This window comes from Eupeodes corollae, chromosome 1 (assembly GCF_945859685.1).
Source record: "Eupeodes corollae chromosome 1, idEupCoro1.1, whole genome shotgun sequence".
Taxonomy (NCBI): domain Eukaryota; kingdom Metazoa; phylum Arthropoda; class Insecta; order Diptera; family Syrphidae; genus Eupeodes; species Eupeodes corollae.
In genome coordinates this window covers 10954664-10979373 of record NC_079147.1, presented here as the reverse complement: position 1 = coordinate 10979373, position 24710 = coordinate 10954664, and the positions used below count along the sequence as shown (strand labels likewise).

Here is a 24710-nt window from a genome sequence, read left to right as displayed (position 1 = left end):
AAACTAACCTCAAAAATAAAGATGAAGTTAACTTTTGGAGCCAAGGCAAATTTCTTCAGAGTTTTAATAGTTTATTATGAATATTTTAAAATCAACGTAGTTTTACTTTTACTACATTTTAAAAAGAAGGAATATTCATATCTATTTTCAAATAGGTGCATTTTACATATTTCCTGAAATATTTAGTAAGCATTTTTTTTCGTTAACAGAAAAAAGTTGTCTCAAAAGGAAATGATATTAGTGTTTTTTTTGTACTCTTAACCTTTCCTTCAGGCTTATCAGGGCTTGTCTCAGTTCTCTGGTTCTATGAATATTATATTCGTTAAAATATTCAGAGAATTTTTTTTTTTATTTTAAATTAATTCAAAGGAAAATGAAAGAATCGGTGCCGATTGTGTATACCTAATGGAAACTTTAAACTTTACATTGTTTCAGGTCAATTTTATTCAGAGTATTTGCATTTACCTATATTTTAATATAAACCTATACCTAGTTGTTTTAACCCAAACAAATATTAACATATCTTGTCTTTGTTTCTGAATCAATACAAAACTCGAATATTAAAGCTGATGATAAAAGATTAAAGATTTAATTAAAAAGGTTCACAATTTCTCTAAGAATAAAATAAATACAAATAAGATAAACATTTAAGTTTGATAGAAACTTTGCTGTGTGGGACTCATAAACTACACGTTGCAGAATTTCATTTCACTACAGTTCTCCATTCTTATTTAATTTTTTAGGATCTAAATTGTGTTTGTGTTAAATAGATAAATAATTTTAAATGACAAAAAAAACACTTTTGGGAAAGCTTTACAATCTTTATGCACGTCAAAAAATAAAATGGACGAGTTTCAGGAACTTAAAGATAACTTCAGTTTGTACTAAGAAAATACGAAATGCAGTGTTATCACAATTGAATACCAAATTGGTCATCGTCTCAATGTTGTCTTTTTCTCTTAGAGAACAGCTTATGAAAATAATTTGAAGCATTAGTCCGCCTTTTTACGAGACAATATAATTGCCCAAATCGTTATTTTACGCAGGTCAGTTTTTTTTTTTTTTTTTTTGAGACAAGTTAACTGTAAAGTTTAAAATTTTAAAAAAGTTTCCTTTAAGAGAACATTGAAAAGAAAAAAAAAACAAAAATTGTTCAAAAAAAAGGAAACATATGAATTTAAAAAGACAAAAACTTGGCCAAACAATATTTTAAAATATAAGAATTAACTCTTGATTAAGATTTAAAAAAATTATGCACACACAGAAAAGCGTGCTTTTGAACAACATCTGTGCTTCTGACTAAAGTGCCATCACTTAACGAAAAAAAAGATACTGTAATGAAAAAGCAATATCTGCTTATAATCGTTCATCGTTAACTTTATGGTTTTTGACCAGCGGAAACAGCTATGAAGATTTTAAATTCTTGACAGTTATTTCTCCGCAAAATAATTGATCAAATAGTCGTATGAGAAAGCGTTGATAAATACCACAACGACTATTTATTAATATCTTCTGCTCCAGGATTTCTCCAATAGCTGACTTCTAACTGCTTTAAGATTTATTGATCTCTTCCCTGTAATTTTCCCGGAAAAATTGGATTATTTTAACAGTTGTCTTACGGTCACCATTTTTATATTCTTCTTTTAATTTCTTAATTAAACGGTCATATTCTTTTATCGTCATGTCGCTATTATCTGGAATCTTTACTTTCTAAAGAGCCTGATATTTCCTGTATAACTCCAGAAATTTGCCCTCGATATTTTTGCTCTCCATTTATTATTATTGTACAAAAGACCGCAAATTAATGTAAACCTAAGAAATGTTGTTTTTCAAAGTAAATGTTATAAAGATTTCCATATTAACGTCACAAAATATCTGATTTGATTGATATTTTAAATGCCCTTACCTTCTATTTTTTTCGCATTTTAAAGTTTGTGAAAAAAATTGTCTTGGTTTGACGGACAAACCTCTCTTTTGGTGAATATCGTTTTTGTTAACAAATCTGTAGATGGAATCTCTGCTTAGTGCTTATACAACTAAACTGTATGAGATTTATGGCTTATTTGACCCCCACTGAAAAATTCGTTGGTGAATTTGTGCGGAGCGGTTGGTATAGGTTTGATTTTTATTTAATTTTTTGGATAGTTACAAAAAAAATTATAATTTTTCATTAACTATAACAGTTTTGAAGATTTAATTCATTTGAAAATATGACTTTATATGGAAGTTTAAAAATGTTGATCAAAAGTTGTGGTTTATCAAAGAAAATGTTAGTGAATGTTAACAAATTCTTGGTTCTTTCAAGTTTTGAACTTGTCATCTTTTTGACTTCCCATAAAAGTTATAGTGATGATTCCGATCTGTCAAATTAAAAATGTTGACATTTCTTGACATTTCAAGGTGCCTAGAGTCGAAATAAAAGATTTTCAGAAAGATGTCTGTGCGTACGTACGTTCGTGGCGTTTTTTTGTTGTCTATAGCTCAAGAACCGTAATAGATATCGGCTTCAAATAAATTTTGTTATACAGATAAAAAGGCAGAAAGATGCAGAAAGGGCTCTCAAGAAAATTGGGAGTTAGTTTTTTTTACCATAGCAGTTTCAAAAAAGGTGAAAATTTTGGTTAACCCTAAGTATCTTACGAACCTAAAACGCTAGAGACTTGAATCTGGAAATAAAAGTAAACAATGATTTAAGTTTGTAAATAATGATTTTACATATTTTGTTTTTAAAAAACAACACAAATGCTAATACTTAAAATAAGAAGAATGATTTACATTCATCTAACCCATATGCCGCCGTTATCTAACTTCTCATAGAAATCATAATTGATGGCAGGATTCCTTTCATCTTTTCATCATTTCTGGAGCATCTTTGATGGTTTCTGGAGTGAGGTGCCCTTTTATGAAATTTCTGTAACACTCTTCCTCTGGCTTAAAGTCTTTAAATGGAATCCTAAAATTGTTAGTAGCCTCGTATTGGGATATCACTTCTTGAATCTCTTCCTTATCGCAGAAGAAGAACGCTTAAGGATGTACTTAACAATTTAGTTATCGACTTCAGGTGTTAATACATTTTGACTGCCTTGTTCAATCCTATTTATTTATTTATTCGTCTTAAAAGTCTATTTAGACTAATAAATATGATACATAACATAAAAATAAAATACATAATTTACTTTCTATTAATATTAAAATCAATTGTAAAATCGTATTCATTAAAATCCATACAAGCGCTTGTGATAGGATTATACTAAGCATAGCTAGTACTGTTGTAAGGAACATTTAAAAATCACAGTCACAAGGGCGCAAGTTTCTAGAAGCCGTATAAATAAAAAACATAGATGAAAAAACTGGACAGTCAATATTAAAATTCAAGACCTCAAAAGCAAAAAGTATTGAGTTTAATTTTCTTTTCTGAGCAAGAGGTTTTAGATCAATTAAAATACACCTCGTCTTTGAATAACCGAACATTTTTCGTAATGCAAACTTTGTGAACCTTTTTTGAACGTTTTCTATACGACAAATCTAAACGCGATAAAGGGACTCCATATAACAGTACAATATTCTAAATGTGATGAAAAGAGGGTAGAATGAAGAGCTTTTAATGGGCGCAGGGTCAGAAGTCCAGAGGCCAAAAGTCCATCACCCACTTGGGTGGGTTAAAAGTCCATAATTCCATTATGATATTTTGACCGACCCTAGTGAGTCAAAAGTCCAGAAGAAATTCTTGTGGACTAATAACCCCTTGATTATGAATTTTTGACTCACTTGACTCACACAAGGAAAACAAGGTCAAAGCAAGTTTTTGACCAGAAAAGAATGAATGAATGAAGACAACGGACTCCGCACATTTAGTCCACTACAAGACCCTTAAAAGGACTCTCAACAGAATAAAAAGTAGTACTCTTCCTCAAACCACGAAAACCTTTTCGGAAGTTTAAGAAATATTCCTTAAAAAAAATGTCTGTCTTAGATATGGTATGTCACGTTACAATAGTAATAATACTTTCTATAAAGGTACAGTTTTGGAAACAGAGTTTTCATATTCAATATTTATGGCAACAGAAATAGTGAAAGAAATTAACATGTTGCCAGAATCAGACAGAAAGTATGTCATTGACGGTACATTCGGCGTACTTCCATTAGGCGAGTGGAAGCAATTAATAATTTTGTGTATCGTATCTTCTGAACATGTAAGTACCTAATTCAAAACTTCAATCGCGAAATTTGTGATTATAATTGAATTTTTCGAATTATTATTTTAGATTGAATAAAAATAATATTTTTATTGTGTTTTATTAGGCTCTTTTGGTCAATTATAATGTGATTGAATACAAGTATTGAATAAAGAACAAAAAAATCCCCTGAAGAAGTAAGGAATCCTTACGAAACGTTGGGTAAAAGAAAGAAATAGTTTTTTTATTTATTCGCATTCCAAAAAACAAAAAGACCAAAAGAGCCTAATAAAACACAATAAATAAGTATTAAAAAAGAATTGGTCAAACACATACAACAATATAAAAATAATATTTTTTTGAAAAACTTTTAACTTTTGAATCAGAGCAGCACTCTATAAATTAATTTATCGAGCGGAAATTTTTTTGCCAAACAGAGAAACCATTTGGGGAGTGAAAATAAAAAAAATCGCGCGAATTATGGACTTTTGGCCTCTGGACTTCTGACCCTGCGCCCTTTTAATGTATAGGGGTCTTTAAAATATATTTAATTTTAAAAAACAAACCTAGCATAGAGTTGTTTGCTTTTGAGATCGCATGGTCTATGTGATTTGAGAAATTCATTTTAGAATCGAATATTACACCTAGATCCTTAAAGCTATCAAGTCTTTGTAACATATCGTTTTTAAGTTTATACTTAAAAACGATACTGCGATTTCTAAAAAATTTCACATCGATACATTTCTTATTGTTAAAATATAGCCCATTGATATTACACCATTTAATTAAATTATTTAAATCAATTTGAACTTTTTTTGCATCGTTCAAATCATCAGCAAATAGAAACATTTAGAAAAAGTAAGATGCAATAGTAAGTCGTTAATAAAAATGATAAAAAGAAGTGGTCCAAGGTGATTACCTTGAAGAACACCCGAAAATTTTATAATTTCCTTAGAAGAGGCATTATCAATTTATACCATCTGTTTTCTACCTCTTTATCCACATTAGGAGCTGAGAGTGGAATTCATATGTAGTGAATCTACCTTTTAAGAAACCATTTTGGTAAACTGAAATGTTATTGTGTATAAGATTATACAATTTGCTTTTTACTACAGCTTCGAAAACCTTAGAATTGCAGTTTTGGAATTGGTCCGTCATTTTTTGTACCTGATTTATGAAGCGGAGTTATTATAGAGTTTTTCCATTCATTTAAGAACTCACCATTACTTAAAGAAAGGTGAAGCAAGTATATTAGCACAAGTTTTCAAAACAAATTGGTGGAATATTGTCTGGAGAAATAGAAAAACTTTTTTCAAGAGACAGAAACATTGTAAGACATTAGACATAGGAACTGAATTTATTGTGTAAGCATAATATAATTTGAGATTAATAACATTTGATTGAAAAAACTACCTGAAGTTATTGCAAATTATATTAATAATATCGGACAACATATTATTATGAGCCATGCTAGATGGAATCCCAGTTGAGTATCTTTTCATGTTAATAAATTACTAAAAACTCTTAGGGTTATTGTTAATATTCGATTCAAGAGACGAGATATATTGCTTGTATACTATTTTTTTCAAAAACTCATACTCCCTTCTAATTTCTTTGAACTGTTTATTTAAATGAATTGAAGATTTTTTAATTTTATTAAGCTTATTTACGACATTTTTCAGTCTTGATATACTTTTGTTGAATCAAATAGGTTTATTTGAACTTTTAAAATAAGTTTTTTTAGGAACGTAAGAAGAAACCGCTGAATCTAAAATGTTCTGAAACAGAGTAAAAGCTTGTTTAGTATCTTTACTGCTCAAGTATGTTGCCAATTTACTGTGTTTAAATAAGATTTTATGGAATCATAATCAGTTTTTTTTTAAATCATACAATTGTGAATTATTTTTCGATTTAGATTCATTCAAAACGGAAAAATCAAAATCTATTTCAACTGCATTGTGATGAACGCTATTTTGTAACATTTTATAAGATGGTTCATTCCATTGAGTTTAATCCAAAATATGACCAATAGAATTAGGAATATTATTGATTTGATACATGTTTAAGGCTGATAAACTATCAATAACATTATATTCATAATCTTTGACAATATTATATGGAAACATTTGCTTTTCATCGTCTGAGAATTTCCAATTAATATTAGGTAAGTTAAAATCACCAACAACTACAAAATAACATTTCATCTTTATCATTGGCAATATCTACAATATTTTTAATCTGAGACTCTTACAAAATATTTTGAGATGAAGGTGGGATATATGATACGAAATATATAAATGAAAACATTTAAAAGATTGAATTAATAGATTTTCAGAAACACAAATCTGATCAATTTCTAAAGAATTATAAGGTAGTCTAATTTCTCTACTTGTAAAATTTGACTGAACAGCCAACAAAACTCCTGCTCCTCTAGTTTGACCAGTTTGGCGAATGTTTTTGTTTCCTTTCCTTACTAGTACCTGCATTATTGTTCGCTGTAACATTATTGCTTATAATAGCGTCAGCAACACGATCATTAGTCGCAACAAGTTTTTCACTTTCGCACGCATCACAATCATTAACAGGAACAAGTTTTACTCTATCAACATTAACATCAGTAATATCATCAATCCTTTAAAGTGAGGTTATTCTACCACTGATTCTATGGTAAATAAGTAATACTTTAACTCCGTAAGTTTCCTGAGCTGCCTTGAAGGAAAAATGTTTCTTTTGAACACCACCTACTGCTCTGGCTATATCATCTTTTGTGTAAAACCCAGAAATCACGAAAGCCTTTGTTTACGAAGTCCTTGACTTGAAATTGTCTACCAGCTTCATAAACTTTACCAGAAATCCATGGTCAAACGTTTTTAATTATGGAAAAAGTTACACGTCTTCTGATTTAATTTAACTACTGACAAGTGTGAATGTCGCACTGTCTTTAATAGTTGTTAGCGTTGAAAGCAGATTGTAGCTTCTCACACCATTAAACCTGATGTACGGCTATGATGTCTTTCCAAAACTAGCTCGTGTTTTTTCAGATTATGGAAATACAACCAACCTGTCAAGGTTAAACTTTTTTCACCTTACTGAAACTTAGCTTTTTGCCCTTATGTTAGTCCCTGGAAAAGTGGAATTTGAGAACTACCAGCTTCTTTCATGATGTTCTTGTTTCTGTTGTTTAAATTTGTTCTATATTTTTGTAGATCAGCAACATGATTGCTTACAACTTTCTTGATTTTTGTAAGTCTTCATGCTATTTCACGTCCGAAGATCACTTAACCCTTCAAAACATCTATTTTGTTACTTTTCTGTTGCTGTCAAACTCATTCCGAAACCCATGTATGTTTCTGATATTCAAAAAAAAAAGTTTTTGAAAGATCATACTCCTTCAAGGAAATATTCACTATGGCCTTACCCAAGTTGAGCACTTTTTATGCGCTTTTTAAATAGTTCGTTATTCATTATTTGATATAGGGAAATTCCAATCCTCTTTTTTAATGTTCCCTATTATTGCACAAATTTTTAATGGGTACAACATTTCCACCCTCTAAAAGAAGCGGACATCTATTATAAAGTGTGTGACTCCATTCTAGTATTTCAGAGGCATGGTTTTAACTAAGATTATTTTAAATACCATAATCTTTAATAAAAAAGAAATATTTGAATAGAAATTAATGTTTATTTTTACACTCAACTTCATATTTCTTTGGGGTATTATATGTATTTGCAATTTTAAAAAGAAAAAATATTCAAATGTGTTTAATAATAATAAATCTTTCTTTAAGCCTTTAAAAAAATTATAAAATACTTTTATTTTAAAGAGTTCACCAAAAGCATCAATTAACAATTATAAACTGAAAACACCCAAATATGTAAAAAGTATATGACAGACGCATCATTTCATTTAGTGGATGTGTTCAAAAATACATTATTTAAAAGAAATTTGAGCTCTGTTTACATAAACCCACATTGACCCTCATTAGTTTTGTTTGTGATATTTGTATTTGACTCACGACTATCAATTAATTAATCAAAACGAATAATGCTAACTAGATTCCCTTTGTAAACACCCTAGAATGATAAAAATCATCATATAATAATTTATTTTTCATTTCGCCTTCCAACCATCTAACCTAAATCCATTTAGAAAGGGCTCAAAATTTGTAAATCCATCCTTGTAAATTGTTCTCATATCGGTGCTGGCTGTCGCTAAAAGATATAAATTCTCGTAAGAACATAAAACCCAAAAAAAATATTCTCTTTTTTTCCTTTTATTTATGCCGTTTCTGTTTTTTGACAAATTATATACGCTCTTAAAAATCAGTCATTGAACACGCAACATATGTCACATCACTCTCATAAAACGATTTCAATCCAAGAATCCTTAAATGGGAGATTCTCAAAATTGTGTAAATAATAAAAAAGAAACAAACTCTTTATTCTGCTGCTTATCCTGCACATTTTCATTATGTAAATAAAAATTGAATATCCATACATTTAAAACGTAGTATACAGATTCGTTTTTAGCTCTGCAAAATTTGTAAATTGTAAATTATATACTATACATAAATAAATTATATTATAAAACTAAATCATATTGTTGAATTAACGACTTGCCCTTCTTTGGAAATGTGTATAAATAGAAAACACGAGAATGTGATGCATGCTATTATATAAAGTAGTGTTTTGTAGTGATGGATGTAATAAACCCAAAATAAAAAAAAATTAAAATTTAAAATAAAATAACTTAAATAAAAAAGAAAAATAATGTTTCGCTATATTTTGTAAATACGATAAATAATTTTAAACAAAAGACAAAAAAGAAACAAATGCAAAAACATGGCTAATAAAATTTTGTAGAATGATTTTTATGTACATTTTGATTAATAGACTCGTAAATGATTTATATGTTTAGCATATGTTTATGATACCGTATTAGAGGATGTGCTGCCCGCTCTTGGCATAGTAATTCGATACCAGAAAAGCAAAATGCTGACGAAACATCTTCACTTTCAACAAAACACGAAATGGGCACATCGGACAATGGGCAGTTCGTGATTTATTTTTCATTTGATGGCTTTTCTTCAATCGTTTTGCTCATCGATACACATTTTAGGAGTATTGTTTTAAAAATCGGAAATAAAGAAAACAATTTGTAAACACTTTTGACCTATAACTTGCCAGGGTCTAGAAATAAAGAAAAGAGAGAAACACTCGCAACATAAAAAGCTTCCCTTAAAGTCCACCAACGAAATGGTCGTAATTTAAGAAACGGCCTTTCTAATCACATTTTCTTTTCCTCGAATCTGGAGGAATTCTCTGGTAGTTTATCTTATCGTAACTGTAAGTGGAATTTAAGAAAATAAAAAGACTACAAAATAGGACACGCAGATAGAAGAGTCATTAATCGTCATGAAATAATGAATCCTTGTATAATTTATGGACTATTTGGGTCCCTAACAATTTTAAATTGTGTTTAAACGTTTTTAAATCATTCCATTCGTCCGCGTGAGTCGTTACCCAACTTTTGCCCAGTTTGTGTAGGCATCACGGAGGACCTACATACATAAATACAAATATCTTGGACAAAAGGGGAGAAATTAAATTGTGAGCCTATAATGGCCCAATCCTTGTTGTGAATAATTTATAGACAAATTATTACTTATCCTCTTCATGATATATGTACTTGGTTTTATTTTTGTTTGACAATGAACAAAAAGGACTTTTTATTTCAATTACTTAAAAATTTAATTTAAAATCTATAAATTTGTCGTTATTGACCTAGTGAAGTTTTTTCTTGTTTTTCTTTTTCTTATTGAAGACGTGCCAAAAGTCATTTCAAATATTATTTTAAAAATTAATGCAATCGAACTTGAAAAACTTAAAAGAAGGAAAACAAAATAAAAACTGAACAAATAAGTTTTAATTTTTTTGTTATTAAAGGTCACTTGAAAATTTAAGAACTTTTCCTAGATAAACAAAAACGTGAGTGAAAAGGAAACTTACATATGAAATTCGAGCTTGTTAGGTAGGTCGGGGACATTGAACTATGTTTAAGATAAATTATTGCGGTGTAAGATTAATGTAAGAAAAATCGTTTTTTTTTTCTTTTAAAAAATAAGAAATTAATTTTTTTCTTTCAAAATAAGTGGTTTGTTTTGGCTTAGTGGCACTTTAATGAAAATTTTCTAATTTTTACTTTTATTTCAGCTTGGAATGATATTTGAAAAAACTTTTTGAAGAAAGAAAGAAAACTTTTTCTTAGTGATATTAAAGAATAAAAAAGTTTTGTATCCTTAGGCTGTTATTAAGCAAACATTTCATAACTTTGCCGACGCGACGAGCGACGCACTTTTCGATGGGAATTACCATCTCCTTCAGATGATATTTAACAAATATTTTGTGCTGACTTTAAATTGCACAAAATATTAAAATAACCTTATTTTTGACATGACAACTGAATATGAAAAAACATTTTCTAGAATACTTAGTAATTTTTGTCATAATACTAAAGATTTGTGTGCCATCTGTTGATGTTAACAGGTATTAAGAAAAAAAATAAAATAGTGCGTTGGGCTGACTGATCAGAGGTATTGGGTTCCATCCATACCTAAGCTTTTTTTACGGGCACTGCCTTTTTCGAGGTATTAACAAATCCTCCAAGAGTAATTCTTGTCATAAAGAGGGCTTTTTCAATTTAGTCGTTAGGAATTGGCTTAAAACTGTAGGTACTCGTAGGTCCCTTTATCCCTGACAAGAGTACTCTTACACAGGAATGGTTAAGAGTTTTACGTTACTAGGCGCTAGTTCTGAACGGACTTTTTGCGCCAACTAATTTATTTATTAACTTCCTATAGGAACTTATTGTAGTCGATCCGATGTATCGAATTGACATTTTATCAAGTAAATGTTGCTATACAGGTAATAATGAAGAAAGATGCAGAAAGGACTCTCAAGAAAATTGAGTGGGTGGTTTTTTACCATAGCAATTCAAAAAAAGGTGAAAATGTTGGTTAACCATAAGTATCACGAACCAATCACGCTAGAGACTTAAACTAAATTTTGTATTATTAATTGTAACGTGACAACAGACAAATATATTTTTTGAAAAAACAATGCAACTGAAGGTTTTTTTATAAATCAAAAAACTGAAAAAAATATTCGTCACCTCGAACATTTTACGAAGAAACAATGATTTTACATCCAAGATAATTTTGTGCAACAAAAAATAACGTTTTTAACATTTAAAAATATCTTTTCAAAACTTTGAGATATTGGATCTAAATTAATTTTATTTAAAAAAAAATTCTTGAGCAAAATTAAACTGACGTTTTTTTTTACAAAAAGCAGGAATCTAAACAAAACATTAAAGGTTTTAATAAATATGATTTAAAATCATGAAAACGAAAATAAATATAAACCAGCATAAAATTGTTCATTTACACGTTTCGCCCCGATATAATGAATGGGCTCATCAGAAGATGACCATTACACCTTGAGAGACTTATTATATACTAGTTTTTACCCGCGACTTCGTTCGCATTAGATAGTTTTTTTTGAATAATAGTGTGAAAAAACCAGAGCTGTACTTTTTTGTAGGCTATACTAAGTGTATTTGTCATAGGTCAGGTTAGGTTAATACATTTTAAGGAGGAGATAGGTTACTAAAATACATTTGTATATACGAAGTTTTTTGTTTCCTTCCTTGGCCAGAACGTAAAGATTTTGTGGGTTTGAGACTCGTGAGCATGTTACATATAACTGTCCATGGGAAATATTTTTGTTTTTTTTTTTCAAATTTACAGCGTTTGACCCTGAGCTTTATTTATTGTTATTGCAAATGCTGCTTTCAGAAGAAACTGCACTCTTTTAAACTGAACCGGCAAATCGGTTGGAATTATCGGAATGCGGGGAATTAAGAAATTTTTTCTTTTTACTATTCTAGTCATGATTATAGCTTTTATATTATTTCGTCCTAGTTGAGTAATCTGTAGCCGTGTATCATTACATAAGTTTGGTGCATCAAGATGTCTCATTAACAGGACTGGAACACCAACCTTTAATCTCAATTTATGAGAAGGCACCCTTGATAATTCTACTCTATATGGCATGATGTTAATTACTCCGTGTCCATAAAGTTGTATTCTGAGAGGTACTCGACTATATTTTCCTCTACGTCTGACATAATTTGTTTGTTTACCTGGCTAACTATCTCATTAGTTGGAGCTAAAATTGCCCTTTCACACAACCACTCCCGATTGCATATATTTATATGCAGGTTTGGATATACATTACTTTTTAATTCATCTGTTGTACAGACAATGTGACAGAATGCATGACTCAACGTAATCGAGCCGTTGAGGTCAAAAGTAACTCATGCCCTTTCTGTAGTCTCAAACTATCTCCTCACCAAATTGCATTTAAATCTGTTCAGTAGTTTAGGCGTAAAAGCGAACGACCCACCTGAATTTTCCCATGGGAATGCGTCATTTTCCCAGAGGAAAAAGTAGTCTATGTCCTTTCTCGGCTATCAAATTATCTCCATTCCAAATTTCATGCAAATTGGTTCAGTAGTTTAGGGTTGATTTAGTAACAGACAGACAGACAGAGTTACAGTTACTATCGCATATTTATAATATTAGTATGATTACAAATATATTAAAATAATACTGCGAACGCGTATTTTAAAAATATGAGCCAACAGTTAAAAACGAAGTTCAAACTGAAAAGCAGCACTCAAAATTAATGACGTTAAATTTCACATAAATCTACCTGTGATGTTAAATTATGAAAAAGGAAATACCACACTTTAGAAGTTTGATATGGAAATAGAAATAAATGTCGCAAAATCCAAACCCTTCCAAAGGGCCACAATACATGGGTGTTACTTGCATCGAGGAGACTAATCTAAACAGCTTCCAGTTAAAGGTATGTGGCTATAATTTACAAAGCTTTTAATCGTCCTAAACTCGAGTATAATTCTTAAATTTGGCATTGTTGCACAAAAACTAACTTTAGTCTTTTAAATAGATTTGAAAGGAAAGCTCTAAAAATGATAAGATGTCGTTCTAAGTATACTTGGACATTTGATTGTCTAGAAAAACACCGCAAGATTTCAAGCCTATATGCAATTCTATTTTACCCCTCAAAAAATTCAACCTAAAACCCGTATTTCTAGCAATGCTTATCAGTTTCCTTAAGCCTCACTTCGAACGTACTGTTAATAAAAAAGATTCTTTCTTTAGCCGAACACCACGAATATGGAACGCTTCACCACACGGAATATTTCCATTCATTGCAATGTGCAGACATCCAAGACTAACGTGCATTAGCATCTCCTTTCTTATCATTTCCTTCTTCGCCCTGTGTTTTTTTTTTCATTCATTTGTATTAATTCATTCTTAAACCTATCTTAAAGCTAGACAAAAATTCATAAAACTAGCCTAATTATCCATGCATTAGCATCTCCTTTCTTATCATTTCCTTCTTCGCCCTGTGTTTTTTTTTTTATTCATTTGTATTAATTCATTCTTAAACCTATCTTAAAGCTAGACAAAAATTCATAAAACTAGCCTAATTATCCATAACATACAACTAACTTAATGGTCCCATACGGACACTCTAAGTTAAACTATAAAACTTAAAACTAATGCCTTTCGGCCCTAAGATCTATTTTACTTCATTTAAATTTTATTTATTTTTGTATTTATTAGAAAATTTGAAGAAAAAAAACTTGAAAAAAAAATCATTAACGACTTTTGTCAGACAACATTAAACTCCTCCCTTAATGTTTTACCTTTCTCAGAGCTTTGCACTTAGGGAAATAAACAAATCTTTACTGACCAAATAACATAAAATACAATTCTTTTGCCAAAGATCAAAAATTCGAATTTCCTTAAAAACGAACTGATAGATTTGCTTAGGCCCGTAAAGATTGAAACACCACAATCGAATTTCGAAATTCTAATCATGGGATGATTTTAAGCTCTTTTTGTGCTAATTAAGTTCTCTAATCCCGACTTGGTTCAAAATCCCTTCTTCCTCAAACTTGTGGTGTTCCCAGCTTGACGTCTTGAAACGACCCTCCTTTAGGTTCGTAATATAAAAAAACTGATGATGAGGGAATTCAAGGCTCTTTTTGGGCTCCTAAGTTAGTGAAACTCCAAATTAGTACTTCCACCCCTTACCCCCTAAATTGAGTTTTAAAGTTGAAATTTTTGGAAACTTTCTAAAGCAAACAATATTTTAAAAAGCTAATGATGAGGTAATTTAGGGCTCATTTTATGCTAGTTAAGTGCTCTTATCCCGGATTGGTTCAAAAATCTCTTCCCTTTAAAAATTAATTGCAAAAGTTCAAACATGTTTTATTGCATTACCCTGATAAAATTTGAATAACTTTTAAATTTGAAACTCAAAATAAAATGTCTCTTTAGAAAATTGTTCCCACAATTTGTATCTCAATGTGCGTAAATTCAAATTTGACGTAAAGCTGGGAACACCACAAGTTTGAGGGGGAAGGGATTTTTGAACCAATCCTAGATAGGAGCACGCTTAACGATTTTCGAAAAATAAGAATACTAAATCAAGGGTAGGTATATAGTGTATTATAAGTTCATGCACTATATTTGATTGGCTCCCAAACTCTCTTTCCCAAAATTGCATATTTTAGTACATTCCAATTTGTTCCGATCAGTTTATCCGACTTACCTGTCCAACTATCTTTAAACGTTTGAAATTGAATTCTTCTTTCTAAACGTAGTGTTTTTTTTCCTTGTCCTTAGCTGTGTATGTGACACTTCATTTAGATAATAATTTCCTTTCTTTCAAATATACAAAGAAAAAGGTTTAACAAAAATGTATTCAATAAAATAACCCGTGGCGTGTTTGTGGAATATTTTTGTAATACGATACCTAGTCCTCATTTCAAAACTCAAAAACGTATTTTTTGTCTTACCATTTCTTATTTTTCTAGTTCCTTGTGAAAAGTCAGTCAGGACAGACTCTTCAATTCCTGTAAAAGAATCAATGCAATTCCTTTTAAAAGAGTATTTCTTTCTTGTCAACCTCGTTTAAAAGTTGTTTCATAGATCAAAAAATTTTAAACTTTTGTATGAATTTTCATGAAATCAATAAAATGTTTGACGTTCACTTTCACCTGTTGTTGCGTTAAAACAGTAGTTTTCGTTTGATATAATAAAGTGGCATAACCATTGATGGTTTTTATAACAGAATTCAAAGTTTGGATTCGAAAATTCAGTCTTAATCTATTAGAGTACGACTTTCAACTATTCTCGTACAGCGTCTTATATCTTCTCGTCAATTAATTTCGACTTCAGCTGTTTTAAACTGCCACATCAAAAGTGTTAAAATACATTTATAGATCGAAAGAACATAGATTTAATTAATTTTATTTAAATAAAAATAAAACAGACATTTTCCTTAAAAAGCTTTCGATAAGTAAGTCATTCATTGCGAACTTAGGAAAAATAAAGCGTTTCTTTTTTCCCATGTTTACAAATTCAGCATTTTAGGTTCTAGAAGCCTGAATAGCTGAACTCACTTTTTTCGCGTCATATAACATCGTATTTTTAATTCCAATAGGAACTCCAAATTTGGTACAATTAAACCTAATGCAGTATTCATTCGCATTTACCTTAAAAACTATTAAAAACATCGCAATCAAAAATCATGCATTAATATGAATACAGTTTTAAAACCTTTTTCAAATTAAATTAGATTCTCCCTAAAAAATATACACCTACATAAATCCATCTAACACAGTTCATTGCCTCTTCATACAAAACTAATACGATAGGTGAGCTCATGTTCCCCAGCTCCTTTTTGTTTAACGAACACAAAGTCATTCCTATTTTTAGACTTTAATTTCAAACCCATTTATTACCGAACACAGAAGCTGTCATCGATTAAAAATGCCTCCAATTTCGTCATCATAATGTTTGTACTATGCCAAGAGTGTACACACAATTATCTCCTACACAATATATAATTCGAAGTATTGATTAAATAAATTATAAAAATAAAATCAAAAAACATTTCATACAAAAACTAAACACACAAATAAAACAACACAGCCCAATATTGGTAATCGCCTCATACCAAATGGAAACTTATATTGATGGATCCGAAGTCGCCGTTTGCCTCACTTCGGCTGACACTTTTTGGACGGAATTTTATTTCATCGGAAGTATTACGCTGTTCTTTTTGCTTCCGTTTCTCATCCTGCTTATACTGTATACGATTATTGCCTGGAATCTTATGGGTAATCCCGGAGTAATAATACAACACCGCAATCAACCATCACCACCACCACCAATCCCGACATCGACATCGGCATCGTCATCGGTACCGCCACCAGCATCAAAAAAATCACATACACATCCGCTTCCGCTAAAACATCAACATCACCAACATCAGCTCCAGCTCCAGCATCACCATCACCATCATCATCCAAATCAACCTCACTCACATCGTACGAACGTCCTGAAATACCGCAAACAAGTTATTTTTATGCTTGTCGCCGTTGTGCTAAGCTTCTTCCTGTGTCTGCTGCCGTTTCGCGCCTTTACACTCTGGATAATCCTAATGCCACCGGAAAGCATTGTCGCCCTGGGGATTGAAGGATATTACAATCTTTTATATTTCTGCCGAATTATGTTGTACTTGAATTCGGCACTGAATCCGATTCTCTACAATTTGATGTCATCAAAATTCCGTAATGGTTTTCTGAGATTACTGGGATGCCGAAGCAGCAGAAGGGTAGTCCTCAAATCGTTGGATGGCATGCGGAAAGGTACTTTCCATACCAACTCCACCAATCTCAGTACTTCTAGTTCGACGAGCATGCGACGGGAGGCGCTGCGAGTGAGTAGTGTTCGATCATCGCGTGGTGAAAGTTTAACTGGGTCCTTCGAAGGTGAAATCGAGGTCACGAGAGACAATAGTTCGGGTAATGGAATTCAAATGAATGTCTGCGAGGATACAGCTGTGGGGGTCGTTGTCGTCGCTGTTGCCGTTGTCAAGAAGAAGAGTGCCAGAAGGCAAAAGAGCTTCGATGACATCGATGAGGAGCTGGAGGAAATTGAAGAAGTCATCACGAGCACTCAATCTGCATGTGATGCCTGTTAGGAGAACTCGCATAGATGACATGGCCTTGTCTGGTGAGCGGAATTGGAATCATTGATATCACTTCTAGATACAATGGTTACCCATATTAACAAAAAACATGGAAGGTACAGTAGTAGTACAGTATACTCAGATGCAAATTAAGCCACCCATCTTTTAATGAATTTTAAAATTATTTGGTAACTAAATGCATAAATGCAAAAGTATTTTGCTGTATGGGAAATGGTTTAAAAGATTAGAAACTTATTGAAATTAAACTGTCATATTAAAAACAGCAAAACGAATACATCAATTTTTCAATAAGTTGTGACAAAAAAACTGAGAGCTGTCAAAGCTTGTTTGAGTTGCCATCATTTGACTTCTGAAGGCCTCGAATTAAAATCTTGTAATAATTTTGGGATACATCATTTTTTTATGTACACTTACAATGATAAATGATGATGAGAAAAAATAGTCTATACAGGGTTATCCATTTTGCGGTTCAATAGTAAACTTGAATGAAATACACATAAAATATTTTTTTTTCCATGACCGTCTACCAGACGACATTTTTTTTTTAAATATATCTGTACGAAAAAAGCAAAACAAAACTTTAAAACCTTACAAATTTTCCTCAACTATTCTGGTTTTATAGCGAAGAGCGTTCAATGAGTATTTATACAGAATGTCCTAACCTAGTTTTCCATTCAAGATGTTGATCGTTTCTTCTAAACCGAGTATAGGTATTCCAAAATAGCGCTTTCGGAACTCCTTGAGTATTGAACAAACTCCCAGGAAATGAAATACTTCTTCGCGTTTTTTGCGATTGCATAAATCGCACAACAGTTCAAATGAATGAGTTCACCTCTTACTTTAAATAACAAGCTGATTTTTCGTGTACTGTTTTTGGCCAAGAAGTAGGTGTTATGGTTCAAGAAATGGTTAACTTTACTTAAGTAAGATCTTTAAATAGATGCTTCAGCTTCACTTATAAACTTATAATACATCATGTTGCCGATTTTTTTCAGCAAGTTATCAAAATTCAACTTAAGCACCTTGGTACATTCGTCTGCTGGTCTTGAAAAAGTAGTTCAGCCTTCAATTGCCCAGTTTTTTCCACTCTATAACACACGAAACTTCAGAATTATTAGCTTATGTGAGTACTATTTGCGGCATTCTTTCGTCGCCCATAGCCAAAACTCTTGACACGTAGTTGAAATGTAATTTAAGTATGTCTAAAAAGAGGGGTCCTATTCATGTTTCAAGATGTAACATATATGTAGTTAGGCGTCGTACTTGGCAACTTGAAAGTACTTAAAAAAACAACCTAGGAACTTTTCCACAGCTTCAAACGATCAAAACCCCCAGACTTGCGCTCCGTAAAACAGTATTGCAATTGTGGTACCTCGAAATACTTCGTGTTTAGCTATGTGCGAAATGCTATTTCCTAGAATGCAACTTCTCCACACAAAACACATAGCACGCTTTGCTTCCGATAATTTGGATTGTAAATGTTTTTCTAGATTCAAGTTAGATGCAATCAAAACTCCCAGATACTTGTATTCCTTTACTATTTCTATCGGTTCCTCGTCAAACGCCTACTTCTCCCTCGTGGAATATCTCCCACCACCGTTTCTGAGTATCATCATTTTTTATTTAGAAAGATTTACTTCCAGATTCCATGTTTTGCAATAAAGTTGAAGCTGCATCCCATCTATAGTTACAGATAGGAAAACTATATCGTCCGCGAACATCAGTCCTGGAAAATTTTGTCCTCTTATATCAATACCACCTTTCAAGGATCAGTTATGTCATTTATGTGTAAGATAAAGAGAGGTGTACTTAAAACGCATCCTTGCTTAACGCCAATTGACGTACCAAACTCATTTGAAAGAATTTCCATCCTAAACTTGTGCAACATTTTCTTCGTACATGACTCTAATGTGAGATATAAGTTTAGTTGAGTTCTAAATCTTGTAAAATAGTGCTTCCCAGGGAATTGAATCGAAGACTACTCGAAAAACTACAAAAAAAGCATAAAGCTTTTTTCCTTTACTTTTATAAATATCAGCAATATTTATTATTGAACAAATTTGGTGAATTGTCGAGTAGTTTTTCCTAAAGGCAGCTTTGAATTCGTTTAATATTTGCTCAGATTCGAGCCACTTCTTGAGTCTATTATATAATACAGAGCCAAGGATCCTTACTGCTGTATTTAAAAATGACATGTCTCTATAATTTGGTGGATCTTCAAATTACCTTTTTATGTAGCGGAAAAATAATTGTCTTTCGAAAACTCTCGGGAACGTCAGCGGTGTCGAAAATTCTGTTGTACTCCAAAGTTAGAAGCCATAAGAAATCTGGTGTAATATTATTAAAACATTCGTACGGTATTCTATCTTCCAATGGTGCTTTATCTTTTATTGCTTTTTCAATAGCTATTTTTACCTCATTTTGGGATATAGGCTCATCTAGAAACTCAGTTATTAAAGGTGGTGCATATTGAAACGTTGAAGCTATGTGTGAAGTGTTGAGCAAACTTGTAAAATGGATTTTCAATTCTTTAATGTGCAGTACTGTAGCCATTTCAATCTTTTTCCACTCACAAGGCTGATTGCTTCCCAGAACTCCATTGATTTTTTCGCGCTGTTTACCATTTCGATGTTTTTTTCATCAAAATTTCTCTTTTTTACTTTACAAAGAAATTATGTGTGAAACACTACATCATTTAAATTACCACCACGTGAATAATTGTAAGCATCGATTCTTGTGAGCTCTCAAGAGTTTAAACGAGAAATGACGCGTTCAGAAAACGTCTTTTTCAATAAAGCCATATGCGCCTGAGTTGTGTGGCATGAGACACCACCTTGTTAAAACCACATTTTCTCCAAGTCGTATGCTTCAATAGCAGACAAAAAAAGTCTGTTTACATTATGAAAATAAAGCTCCGAATTGACGAGTGGTAGTCGTCGTTTACGAATAATTAAGATCAAATCAAACCTATCGACCAATTGGAGCACCAAACAGTGACTTTTTGTGGTTGTAATGGCCCCTGTTCAATTACTTGATGATTGTCAGTACCTCAAACAAGACAGTTTTGTTTATTTTTTGGTGTGAAAAATGTGCTTTGTCACTGAAGAAAATTGTGCTCAAAAAGTCGCCGTCCACCGCCTGTTGTTTAAGCACCCACTAAAAGTATCTACGACGACGTTGTGATAGGTCAGCTGGCTTCTGTTGTTGTGTGAGCTGGACTTTATATGGATAAAGGTGTAGATCCAAATGCAAAATACGCCATAGTGTGCCATAAGACAGTCTTTATTCCTAAACGACGAGGAATCGACACATTCGGGTATTCGGCAACCCTTTCACTTACAGCAGCGATATTTTCAGTGGTGCAAGCGAAACCTAAATTCACAGGATTTACAATTTCTGTAAATTTTGGCAATTGCTTGCGTAGTTGGGCGATTATGTAAACCATAATCTCGCCTTAGAGCACGATATGTGCTTATGGCAGAATCACCATGTTTGTAGTAGATTTTAAAAAATTGTATGTGTTGTTCAATAGTAAAGCGATCAAATTTTTTAAATGTCAGACTTTCAACTGAAACAAAACTTATTTTAACAACTTAGTCTAACAGATGTCAAATATACTTTTGAAACAGCGAAATGGATAACCCGTTATAACCAGACTTGAAAAAAGTTCTTTATTCTTATTTTAAATAATGTTTTAGCTTTATTTTTTATAGAGTGGGTGGTTTAATTTGCACGTGAGTATAATCTCAATTGACAATACAATTTTTATTGAAGTTTATATTATGAGAATAATAATTTGATTTTTCATTTTGCATTCAATCACATTATAGGTTTTAACTACAATTTTGGAATCTGAATTGTTTGGCAACATGACAACAATACAAATCACTTCAAAGAAATGTTCTGATGGTGTAAAACGGAAGAAAACCTAAAATGTTGTGCGAATATCTAAGACTGAAGGAAAAAGGGACTAAAATAAATAAAATATTAACTACATTTTAGATGCTGAGCTTTTGAGTACGAGAACATCTTAAAAATAAACAAAAATAAAAGCGTTTTATAAAATTAATACCTAATAAAAAACAAAATATATACATACGAGTATATATTTTTGACGTATCCATTAAAATATGGCTGGCTATGAGATTATAGAATAATATGTTTATCCTTAGGAAAATTACAATAAATGTAAATTTTTTAGCAAAATTATACCTTACTTAAATAACAAAAAGAAAAAGAACAAAATAAAAAAAAACAATAGAAATGAGTGTGAATATAAATATAAAATTGTCATTTACATTTTTGTCTTTTATGGATTTATGTATGGATTTCTATGTTTTATATATTTTTCTGGAAATGGCCTTCAAGCTAAGGATAAGTAAGTAAATGGATGTGGAGGAGCTTCACATTCCTAGGTGATGATGACTGAATGCTTTCTATTGGATTATGGTTGAATAAATGAGTAAGTACCTAACATATATACGTAAGTATAGCAAAAATAACTTTCAAACAATGTATAAACATTAAATATAGTATCTCAAGAGCAGACTGCGAACAGTGCAAGAAATAGGCTAATATTCTTAATGAAATTGTAACTATAGATATTAAATAAATAATAGTTAAAAGTCAATAAATACGACCAGGACCATCTGTTTAAGAATACATTTATTTTGTATATATTAGCCTTATAATAAATTTAAATAGATATTTGTATTTTTTTTAGAAAAAAAATGTTATCCTTATCAATAAATTGATAAATCCATCTTTTATTAAAAAAAAAAGGTCCTGTAAAAAACCACATCTTCAAGAATTTGGATTGTCGTTATACAATTTGTATTACTAAAATAGTGATGAGAGAACTCAACTTTTAACTAAACTGTTCTTTTAACTTCAAATAGTGGATTCTTGAAAAAATCTGGGTTGGAATCGGCTAAGCTATCATATTTTTAACTTCCCATAGGAAGTTATTGTAATGGGCCCGATTTGACAAATTGAAAATGTTCACATTTCTCGACGTTTCAAGGTCTCTAGAGTCGAAATAAAAGATTTTTATAAAGATGTCGTGACGTACGTTCGTGACGTTCTTTTCGGCCCCGATGGCTCAAGAAACAGAAAAGATATCGACTTCAAATAATTTTTTTTATACAGATAATAATGCAAAATGATGCAGAAAGGGCTCTCAGGAAAATTACGTGGGTGGTTTTTTTACCATAGCAGTTTAAAATAAAATGCAAAGTACCTTTATAAGATTTAAAATTATACCTGTTAAATAAGTTTGTCTTCAAAGATATAAACGTCATTTGACTTGTCATCAAAACCGCACGATTCATTACAAGACACAACTCATCCTAGAACATTTCATCCTGGAAATGAAAAATACTTGTAAGCATACTTAACGAAAACAATTGTTTGTGTATTCAACTAGTTCGTTCAAAGCTTTTTCCTTCACATAGCTTTATTTTAGTTTAATATTAGAAGAAACAGGATGGAAGGTAAATTATCTGAAGATAAGAAAGAGGAAAAACATGTATGTTAAAATTGTTAAGCGATCACCTATTGGTTGTGTTGTTAGACAGGTGTCTTAAACAAATACAAAATAGTTCATTGGCGTGCTCAGCCATTTTATGATGATAATGACGTAATGTTATTAGTACGTAGAGGGTACTTACTACAATCCAATCACATTCCCTCTTTTCTACAAACATGGAGTTATTACGTTCAGTTTATTTATTTCGTTAAAGTACAAGAAATTGCTATTCATGTGTTGGTTACAGTCAGGCTCTTATGCGTTTTGGATTTAAGTTATGAAGTGACACGTAAGCAATAGTTTTAGAGGTTGTACGTAACACCTGTACAGGTATAATGTGTATACATACTAGGGTGATTCATTTCCGCAAAAAAATTTTTTTTCTCGGTGCTCAAGCAAAATATTAATCTACCTGTAGAAAAAAAAAATTTCACCAAGGTAGAGCTCTTAATATCAATTTTAAGTACTTGCAGTTTAAATTTAAAGTTTTCCCATTTAAAATCCATGTAAAAAATATTTTTTTTTTCAAATTTCTAATGCTCGCCCGCTTTTTACAGTATTGTGAATCGGTTTTATGGACCTTATAGGGAATTTCACGCCCTTTAAAATTGTCCTTATGTTTTTTTGTGTAACTCGTAGTGGTTCGCCAGTAGGAGTCATCAAAGTTCAATTTTTTGAATAAACATTTTTTTTTGCAATTTTTTTTTCAACAATTCGCAAAAAATAGTGAAAAAAAGAGCTGAATCGTAAAAAAAAGCCTTTTAACAAATATTTGATGAATTTACGGCCATTTTTATATCTTAAAACGTAAGTAATTGATAAATATTAAATAATTATGCTATTTAAATTAATTTTTCTTATTTATAATAGTATACTATCGATATAATTCTCTACAACAAAAACTTTTCCAGAGTTATTATTATTTTTAACTTATAATAAATATAAAAAAACACATTAATTTATAAAAAAACAACAAATATACAATTGCAACTTAGATTCTGCAATTTTTCAACATTTCCGTAATATAGCAACAAATATAAATGAAGGTTATTCAATTTTTTGAGCAAAATTCTTAAATTAACGAAAAAGTAAATTGTTTTTATTGTCAACTTTATTTGCTTCAATGTTGTATAAGTAGAAATTGCTTTTTGAATAATTGCATTAAATAATATTGTGATGGCATATTCTAACAAAAGTAGAAAAATAATGATAATTATTTGATTGGGAAAGCATTTGTTACAATTTTATGATTGCTCTAGTTAATTAGTATGACGTTAGCGACTCTATTGTCTTTGTAAACGGGTTTGATGCTTTATGTTATACTTAACCCCAAAATGTATTGTCTGTTGTATTAAGTGATTAGTCCGACAAGAAAGTAACGCTAATATTCTAACAAAATAAACCAAGTTTTCAATAAACTTTATTCAAATTATTATCATAATATAAAATTTCTGCCGTTACTTGTGTTTAATAGTGTAGTGTTTAAATTGTTCCTTAATATTCTTCAGTGTATCTAATTATAAAAATGGCCGTAAATTCATCAAATATTTGTTAAAAGACTTTTTTTTACGATTCAGCTCTTTTTTTCACTATTTTTTGCGAATTGTTGAAAAAAAATTGTAAAAAAAAATGTTTATTCAAAAAATTGAACTTTGATGACTCCTACTGGCAAACCACTACGAGTTACACAAAAAAACATAAGGACAATTTTATAGAGCGTGAAATTCCCTATAAGGTCCATAAAACCGATTCACAATATTGTAAAAAGCGGGCGAGCATTAGAAATTTGAAATTTTTTTTACATGTATTTTAAATGGGAAAACTTTAAATTTAAACTGCAAGTACTTAAA

General features: G+C 31.0%; 1 protein-coding gene across 1 annotated transcript in view; it reads left to right on the top strand.

Moving 5' to 3' along the window:
• Nucleotides 1-21595, top strand: part of LOC129938650 (growth hormone secretagogue receptor type 1) — an 87918-nt gene extending 66323 nt beyond the window's left edge. The window contains exons 4-5 of the transcript XR_008780479.1: nt 16271-17428; nt 21164-21595. The gene's annotated coding sequence lies outside the window, so the exon portion shown is untranslated. The remainder of the gene's footprint in view (nt 1-16270; nt 17429-21163) is intronic.
• The last annotated feature ends 3115 nt before the right edge of the window (nt 21596-24710 follow it).